Source organism: Amphiura filiformis, chromosome 18 (genome assembly GCF_039555335.1).
Source record: "Amphiura filiformis chromosome 18, Afil_fr2py, whole genome shotgun sequence".
Classification (NCBI taxonomy): Eukaryota; Metazoa; Echinodermata; class Ophiuroidea; order Amphilepidida; family Amphiuridae; genus Amphiura; species Amphiura filiformis.
The window spans coordinates 21,460,985-21,471,676 of record NC_092645.1 but is presented as its reverse complement, the minus strand read 5'-3'; positions in this window follow the sequence as shown (position 1 = coordinate 21,471,676).

Below are 10,692 nucleotides of genomic sequence, written 5' to 3'. Positions count from 1 at the left end.
CATCTCTGGTAAGAGTGCAGCTTTACATCTTAGGGGGCACCCTATCGGGGCTCATACCGTGAAAACGTTATAGTACGCTATAGTTATAGTACGTTATAGTACACCTTACGCGTAAGGTGATTATTTATTGGTAGTACTTGGCCCCGCCAGAACTCTGGAAATTGTGCCAAATGCAAAGGCGGTTGGTGGTACAAGAACTGTCATGAGGCCAACTTGAATGGACTCTACATTAACGGCAGTTATACCAATGCGGATTATGTAAATCGTGAGGGTATGGAATATCTGTCATGGAAGGGTAATCGTTATTCATTGACTGCAACACAGATGAAGGTTCGCCCAGCTCCTTAAATGCATCACTTCATGAAAAATAGACATGGCAAATGGGGCAGGGATACGGGTACTGGTAGTTCTGATATGAACGAAGCAATCATGTCACGGCAATAGGTCGAATAATTGACAATGCGTATTCTCCACTTAGATTAGAGGGCTAGGTGGGTTATCTATTAAGCTCAGAAATTGTGTTACTGGGTTTCGGTTTGGGGGGGGCAATGATACCTTCCAGTTAAGGTATGCATCTCTGGTAAGAGTGCAGCTTTACATCTTAGGGGCACCCTATCGGGGCTCATACCGTGAAAACGTTATAGTACGCTATAGTTATAGTACGTTATAGTACACCTTACGCGTAAGGTGATTATTTATTGGTAGTACTTGGCCCCGCCAGAACTCTGGAAATTGTGCCAAATGCAAAGGCGGTTGGTGGTACAAGAACTGTCATGAGGCCAACTTGAATGGACTCTACATTAACGGCAGTTATACCAATGCGGATTATGTAAATCGTGAGGGTATGGAATATCTGTCATGGAAGGGTAATCGTTATTCATTGACTGCAACACAGATGAAGGTTCGCCCAGCTCCTTAAATGCATCACTTCATGAAAAATAGACATGGCAAATGGGGCAGGGATACGGGTACTGGTAGTTCTGATATGAAAGAAGCAATCATGTCACGGCAATAGGTCGAATAATTGACAATGCGTATTCTCCACTTAGATTAGAGGGCTAGGTGGGTTATCTATTTAGCTCAGAAATTGTGTTACTGGGTTTCGGTTTGGGGGGGCAATGCTACCTTCCAGTTAAGGTATGCATCTCTGGTAAGAGTGCAGCTTTACATCTTAGGGGGCACCCTATCGGGGCTCATACCGTGAAAACGTTATAGTAAGCACATGTGCTTACTATCGAACGCTTTTAAAATATGCAAACATGAAGAGCCCCATCCACAAAAGAGTATAAGGGTTTTGAGCAAATCATGGATACCCTGCAAATGCGTGTCTCAAGCCCATTAGCTCAGTTGGTAAAGCGCCGGACATTGGTACTATTTTATGTTTTCAAAAGCGCTCGATTGTGAGCACATATGCTAAGTATTGAGTTTTACGCGTAAGGTGATTATTTATTGGTAGTACTTGGCCCCGCCAGAACTCTGGAAATTGTGCCAAATGCAAAGGCGGTTGGTGGTACAAGAACTGTCATGAGGCCAACTTGAATGGACTCTACATTAACGGCAGTTATACCAATGCGGATTATGTAAATCGTGAGGGTATGGAATATCTGTCATGGAAGGGTAATCGTTATTCATTGACTGCAACACAGATGAAGGTTCGCCCAGCTCCTTAAATGCATCACTTCATGAAAAATAGACATGGCAAATAGGGCAAGGATACGGGTACTGGTAGTTCTGATATGAAAGAAGCAATCATGCCACGGCAATAGGTCGAATAATTGACAATGCGTATTCTCCACTTAGATTAGAGGGCTAGGTGGGTTATCTATTTAGCTCAGAAATTGTGTTACTGGGTTTCGGTTTTTTTTTTGGGGGGGGCAATGCTACCTTCCAGTTAAGGTATGCATCTCTGGTAAGAGTGCAGCTTTACATCTTAGGAGGCACCCTATCGGGGCTCATACCGTGAAAACGTTATAGTAAGCACATGTGCTTACTATCGAACGCTTTTAAAATATGCAAACATGAAGAGCCCCACCCACAAAAGAGTATAAGGGTTTTGAGCAAATCATGGATACCCTGCAAATGCGTGTCTCAAGCCCATTAGCTCAGTTGGTAAAGCGCCGGACATTGGTACTATTTTATGTTTTCAAAAGCGCTCGATTGTGAGCACATATGCTAAGTATCGAGTTTTACGCGTAAGGTGATTATTTATTGGTAGTACTTGGCCCCGCCAGAACTCTATGTAAGAAATAAGATTATAAAAATCACAGTTGTGGAAACTATCCAATGGCAGCTTCGCACTTTCAAAAAGTGAATAACCAGTTCTCCTGCTCTTTGTCACCGATTCCTGTTCAAGCTTCACGTTGATATCATTTTAAAGCTGGTCGTAAACTCCTAGATTCCAACGGCGAATTTTTATGACGCTAAAGACGCATTTTACGATTCAAACGATGCATATGGAAGTTCTCATTTACTAATTGAAAGAGTCGGGAAAATTTCATATCACTGACTGAACTACTGTCAGACGCTCTCCCAACTAAACTACTGTATACAGGGATATGCAAATCTAAGTCCCACTTAATGAATCGGAGAGCAACGTTTGCATAGTAATTTTATGGAACCTGAGAGCACATCACACGTATCAAAATGAATTCTAAAATGTCCTTCTGATATCAGATCATTTTGATTTTTTTGAAATTTGAGATATAATACAAATTTTATGGCAAATTATGGCATATTAAAAATTCTCAAAAAAAAACAACAACCAAAAAACAAAACATTATAAACCTAATGATATGTACCTAAAGTATATGTAGCTGGGATGAAACGCATTTCATATTGAAGATATACATTTTCCCCCAAAAGACCTACTTTTTTTTTTTTGTTTGGGGAGAAATCTATATCTTCATTACCAAAGGTCAAAATTTTCATATGATGGACGGTGTTTATCCCCATTGCATACACTTAAGTACATCATTAGATACAATTTACTTCGAGTACTGTTAAATTTCAAAAATATAAATTTGTAATTATTATATCGCAAATTTCAAGAACTCAAATGTATTTGATATTAGCAGGACATTCCCTGTATTCAAAATGCTTTTCGATTTCTGATGTGCTCCCAAGACCCACAAAAATACGTGAAAACGTCCCTATTCCAGCACTGAATATAATTTTTGTGTTTCTATTAAAAGTTAGAAAAACAAATTGTTAAAATGGGAATAAGTTAAATAAATATTTTAAGTCGTTTTCATGTACATTTCATGTACATTAAAATGTATAACTATTTTTGGTATATATTACTCTGTACTAACACAGCCTTTGTATATAGTTGTAATTTTTAGTTGATATTAATATATAATCAGTGAAACAAACCAAACTATACCCCCTAAAATGTTGTGTCATTTACCGGAACATACTGTATAAAAGGCAGTAACATTATAAATATAACATTGTTTTTAGTGTATATAAAATAGAAATATGCCAACTTGTAAATAAATGTTAAAAATATATACGTGGAGAATATAACATACTTTTCTTGTGCCTGCTTTATCTATAATCTGGGTAAGCCTAGAGATTAATAATGTTAAACCTAGTTTGAAACGTCCTACTTGTGGTGTTACTAATATTCTATGCAGCATAATTGTTTAATAATTATAAATAAAATATTAAACCGATAGCGGTGCTGTATATATTTTAAACCATTTTATGTGGTAATTCTCAAAATGAGTGGGGGGGAGGGATAGTATTAATCTGCAGCTATTGACCTTGACCTATTTTGCAGTGTTTCATATTTACCAAGCAACCAAAATTGATTGTTAATCAATAACCAGATACAACACTTGCATAATCGATCAAATTAGGCCCTTTTCCTAACGGGGATATTTTAGGACGTTTTAGTATGCTGCTCATAGAAATGCTTTTGTAAAAAAATCGCGAATCGTTTGAACTTGATGGTAAAATTAGATAGATTGCCTGAATTAACAACCAACTTCCAGTTTGGGAAAAGTGCGAACCTTCATTGCTTGTCAGTAAATCAAATTGGCTTCAAAACAACAATGCGCTATGACATTTATTGCTATACATGCTTATACAAGTTCCTTTGGTACCATGATTTATGAGGTGGAGGTTGTTAATTTGATTATTTTATCCTAAATGAGCGCGATGGAACAATTGCTATAAACATGATATGGGTTAGATGTTATAATCAAGGAGGATAGATAGAAAGGAGAAGAAATAGATTACGTAATGCTTTGTTCCTTTGATGCCGATTAGAGATTGCGACAGGCTATTCATAAAAGTGGTACCATTGTTTCGAACAAAGGGCAGTGAATGGGTTCCGCCATTAAATTGGTCACTGATCCGGCATCGTATTGACGCTTTACCCAACAGGCGAGTATAAATAAGTGACCACAATACAGTCATGTGTAAGGGCAGTCATGTGTAAAGTGGTACCATTGTACTCACGTATCCCAAATGAAGTCTATAATGGGGGCTTTAGTTGTCGATATAATCTTTTTTATCACCCACCTGACTTTAGACGCTTCATTTAAATAAATTGAATGCCCCTGCTGATCGACTACACATCAGAATGTATTAGCTGCCAGGTTCACATTTCTATAGTATTCTATAATGGTAATCGCTGCGTATACATGTACGTATAAGTATACGCCTATAAAGGTTTTTTTTTTCACAAATGTCCATTTATCTTTTATTTTAAGAAGGAGATTGGCATAGAAATAGCGGCGGTGGAATGGGGTGGGGGAAGATTCGCCCCTGTGAGAAGTCTTGAGAGGGGATATGAGGGAGGAAAAGGGAGGAGGGATATGGAGAATGAGGGGGCCTACAGGAAGGGAGAAAAAGGACAAATGAAGAGAAAGAAATAATAGAAAGATAAGGACATATTTATATTGGAATGACAGGGAGAGTGAGAGAGGACAAAAAGAAACTAGATGCCACAGTAATGTGTTTTACCAAACACGAATATCTATGCCCGTGACCACACCTAACCCCCTTCCCCTATGTACAAACGAAAACTTGGTGAACACCATGTGAAAGCACTTGTTTTAAGCTTTCATTTGATATACATGTAATGCTCATAACACTGGACTGGCCCACACTCTCTCTAATACCCTACCAAGCCTTCACTCTTTTTTTATACCCTCATCAGACCATCACTCTCTCTAAAACACCACCAGACTGGACCACACTCTCTCTCATACCCAATCAGACCCTCACTCTCTCTTATACTCTACCAGACCATCACTCTCTCTCTGAAACACCACAAGACTGGACCACACTCTCACTAATACCCCACCAGACCCTCACTCTCTCTAATACCCCACCAGACCCCCACTCTCTCTTATACTCCATCAGACACTCACTCGCTCTAAAACATCACCAGACTGACCAATACTCTCTCTAATACCCCACCAAGCCTTCACTCTCTCTTATACTCAATCAGACACTCACTCGCTCTAAAACATCACCAGACTGACTAAATACTCTCTCTAATACCCCACCAAGCCTTCACTCTCTCTTATACTCCACTATACACACACTCTCTGAATGGTTTCAGGGTAGGCCGAACAACAGTAAGCCACATACTGGCCCTAAGGAGGATCATTGAAGGAGTGAAGGCCAAAAATCTGCCTGCAATAATAACTTTCATAGACTTCAGGAAAGCCTTTGATACCATTCATAGAGGAAAGATGCTGCAAATTCTCAAAGCCTATGGAATCCCTAATCAACTTGTGGAAGGTATAGCAAGAATGTATGAAGATACCAAGGCAAAAGTAGTTTCTCCAGATGGAGAAACTGATCTGTTTGATATACTTGCTGGTGTACTGCAAGGAGACACCCTTGCCCCATACCTCTTTGTGGTGGTTTTGGACTACGCATTGAGGGAGGCAGTCGAAGGCAGAGAAGAGCAGCTTGGATTCCAGCTGGAAAAGAGAAGAAGCAGACGAATAGGACCTGAAGTGCTAACAGATTTAGACTTTGCAGACGACATAGCCCTACTTTCAGAGGAAATCCACCAAGCACAAGAGCTACTGCAAAGGGTTGAATCATCTGTTGGAAAAGTTGGCCTCAAAATGAATGCTTCAAAAACAAAGTTCATGTCTTTCAACCATAGTCAAGAGATATCTATGCAGACAAACAATGGCGACTTCAAGTATCTGGGTGCATGGATGGCTAGCACGGAAAAAGACGTAAAAACACGCAAAGCAGCTGCATGGAGAGCATGCAACAGCCTCAACAAAATCTGGAGGTCAACTCTCCCAAGGAAATTCAAGACTCGTTTATTTTCTGCTACCGTCGAATCTGTACTAACCTATGGATGTGAAGCATGGACCATGTCTCCCAAATTATGTAAAGAACTTGATGGTTGCTACACAAGAATGCTTAGAGCAGTTTACAACATCAATTGGAAGCAGCACATCACAAACAAAGAGCTGTATGGGGACCTACCGAAACTTTCACAGAATATCAGAGAGAGGAGGACACGTTTCGCTGGGCATGCATACAGACAAAAAATGAGCCTGTAGCCAAGCTGATCCATTGGACACCAAAATATGGAAACAGAAAACCTGGCAGACCCCCTCTAACATACGTGGATGTATTGAAACAGGACACTGGACTGGATGTTGTGGATTTGGGAACGGCCATGCAGGACAGAAGGGTTTGGCGTGCTGTTGTAGTTCGAGGACACCACTCATCTTAAGCAAGCAAGTAAGCAAACACAACAAATACAATATCTATGCCCCGTTGCACGAGCATAGATAAAGAAAGAGGGGGGAGAAGGCAAGAGAGAAAAGGATAGCGAGCGAGTGATAAAGTTAGTGTAGGCCTAGGAAAGAATAAATACAGAGAAAGAAAATAAATGAAAATAAATGTAATAATAATTATTATAAAACTTAACACATAACAGCACTAAGCAGCCATTCGATGACATCACTGCCGTTGTACGTTACGTAATTAATGAGCCCAGTCAGGTGTATTTCGCACCTGCCAAGCACAAGTCACCCAATTTCGAAAACTGGACGTTGAATGTACACTCTCATGAATATTGATTGGCAACATTTTCCAATATGTCAGCGCTCTAATCGGAAACAATAGAACAAATGACCCTGCAGAGCGTTGGTTATAATAGCCATGCATGGTTAAGCGGGATGTCGTAAATCACACCACTCTTCGCCATACATAAATTCGCCCAGTCCCATTCCCAAATATAAATTTTAAAAGTGAATTTCAGTTTGGCAGAGGCGGGCCTCGAACCCACGCCGCAGCTGCATACAGACTCTCCAAATCCAGCGCGCTAATCCATTGGACCACATGAGTTGTTGGTAGCCAGATTGAATTTTAAACATATAGGTTATAGGCAACTCCAACATTTCTCGGGTATAGCATAGAAATACAACAATACGTGTATTGTGCTGCACACAATACATAATATCGATTTTGACTGTATCGTACATGGCATGGAGCTATTAACAATGTAAAAGCAATTGATTATGTAACGCATTGTTCACCTCTGCCGATTTGAAATCTGACAAGCTATTCATCGAAATGTGTGTTCGGGTCATTAAATCGGTAAGCTGACCTGGCAGTGTTATAAATCGGTAAGCTGACCTGACAGTGTATTAACGCTTTACCTAGCAGGCTACTGTCAATAAGTGATCAAACAAAAGTCGCGTGAAAACGCCTACTGGAACGAAAAGTACCTTTTGTTACCATAAAACCCAAGGGTGTGATTGAGTAGCCGTAAGCACAAAAGGCACACATTAGCCGCTGATGTACAGTTCGTTGTCACGCCACTGACTTTAGGTGCTTCATTTAAATAAATTGAATGCGCTTGCTGAATGATTACACATCAGAATGTATTAAAGGCTGCCATAGCCGCATGTCTATAGTACTGTATAATGGTAATAGCTACGTATACATGTAACATATAATAAGTACCGGTATAGGCCTATATAAAAGTTGTTTCACAAATTGACATTTTATTTTAAGAAGGAGATTGGCATAAACAGTGGCGTACCGAGGGGGGGGGGGCAGCTCTTCTGTGAGAGGTCTTGGGAGGGGATGAGGGAGGGATGAGGGAGGAAGAGGTGGAGGAGGGGATTTGAAGAATGAGAGGGGACTGAAGTAAATAAATAGAAAGGTAAGGAAAATGATAGGAATGAGAGGGACAAAAAGTAAGAGGGGATGGAGAAGGGAAGGGAGAAAAGAAGAGGGAGTGATACTTTAGAAAGGAAAGAATAAGTACAGGGAAAGGAAAAGTAAGGAATGACTAATAAATGTGACCCGTTACAGCAAAAGGTACCTTAAGTCGGAAGCTACATATGCCTTATTTTGCTAGTAACAAATGCATTCTAAACCAATCATTAATCCTATTGTTGTAGAGGATAATAAGCTTGTACCTGTCTATAGAACTGTTTGTTATACAGCCCTAGTCTTTATTTGATATGGCTTATCCCTGTTCAAGTGGCGTGAGTGGGGGGTTACAAAAGCATTGTATTGTATTTGTATAGGTATGTAGCCACCCACTAACAAGGAGAGGACATTCCTGAACCTCGTTGACTTGTAGATGATTTGAAATGACCGCCACTTCAGATTGTCATTATTGTTTGATATTTTCTGCCAACATTGGGGAAAAAGAGACACTTGTAGCAGCCGACATAAGGTACCTTTCGCTGTAACGGGTCACAAATGTAGGCCTTATAATAATTATTATAGAAACTAACCACAGCCCCCCCCCCCCACATAGGCCTAACACTAACAGCACTATAGGCAGCCATTCGATGATGTCAATGCCTTTATGCGTTACGTAATTAAAACACCCAGTCAGATGTATTTCACACCTGCCAGGCACAAGTCATCAAATTACGAAAATATGAATATTGATTGGCAACATTTTCCAATATGTCAGCGCTCAAATCGGATACAATAGAACAATAGACCATTCAGTGCGTTGGTGCATGGTATATCGGTCCGTGGAATGTATTGGGCAGTCTGCCATTTTTTTGTAGGCCTATAGTCCCCGGAGTATAGACGTTGGGTCCCCCCCAGTTTATTCAAGATTTTCACATAGAACCCCCAAGATGTTTTTAGAAAATGGAAGATTAGATTACCATAAAAACGATACAGTAATCTTTATCGGGGTTCTATGTAAAAATTACATAGATTTTTCATCATTTTTTGAGCGTTAATTTTCAGTAAATTCAAAAAATATTTTGACGTATATAAAATTGAAATAAAATTCACCCCCTCTTAAACAACACCAACTGTATCACTATTGGGTATCACGAATCGTTCTACATGTTGTGCAGTTAATATTCATATATTCCTTTAAACATAGAATACTTCAATTTTTACACAACTGGGAAGTCATTGGCCGTGTGCCCAGTATGTAAAGCATGTCAACACTCTTAACGAGTAATCTCCTATCATGAAAGTCGACCCCCCCCTGTTAAGGCCCCGAGTCCCGGTGGCTGCTCGTCGGCAACAGAGTGGCAGGGGTGCTAAGAATCCGCCGGATGATTGGTTGCCATCTCCACAGGTACAACCAGAGGAAGAAACAAGGAAGACAACCAGGATCAGCGTAAGTAGCCGGAAGTCGACAAAGTGCCAAAATGTGACAAAAGCCACAGCTGAGCAGGCCTCAAATACAAGGAGCCGCACTGTGACAAATAAGCCAATAGTGACAAAACAGCCAACTCTAACAAAGACTGCTGTAGAGGAACCTTCAAAGAAAAGGAGCTCCAGTGGTATTAATATAGGAACCTGGAATGTCAGGACGCTTAGGACGGAAGGTCACTGGGAAATCCTCCTTGATGAGGTTAGAAGATTTGGTCTTGACATCCTTGGACTCTGCGAAACACATCTGACAGAATCCGATACACTCATTAACGAAGATGAATACACCATCCTTCTAGCAGGTAGGAAAGATGGCATTGGAAGAGAAGGTGTAGGGCTTCTAATATCACAGCCACTTCTTGAATGCCTTGTCAGCTATGAATCCGTCTCTTCTAGAATCCTAACAGCAAAGTTCAAAATGAAGGATGGAATACTCAACATCATTAATGTTTACGCCCCCACCACTACGCACAGTGATGAAGAGAGTGATGAATTTTATGATGGGCTACAACATCACCTTCAGAAAGTCAATAAGAAGGAGAAACTCATCCTGATGGGGGATTTCAACGCCAAAATAGGCTCTGACAGTAAAGCTTGGACCCCCGCAATGGACAAGTATGGTATTGGTAAGATCAACAGCAGAGGGGAGAAACTGTTGGAATTCTGCATGCTCCACAAGTTGACAGTTTGTAATACCCACTTCCAGCACAAAGCCTGTAGAAAGGTAACATGGACTTCACCTTGTGGGAAATACAAAAATATGATTGACTTTGTCATAACTCAACAGGAGAACCTAAGTACCATCCAGAATTGCCGATCATACTGCTAAGCTGATGTGGGCTCAGATGACAATCTAGTGATCGCTAAAGTGGTGTCAGCACCAGTCAGATTGCAGAAGAGTTCAGAGCCAAGATTGGTGGTACTTTTGAACCCCTGCTTCAACTGAAGGATATTGATGTAGAAGACCTGTGGGCCAAGTTCAGAGACACCACAAACAAAATTACTGAAGAATCAGTTGGTATTAGGAGGGCTCGCCAAGTGAAGGGATTACCTGAA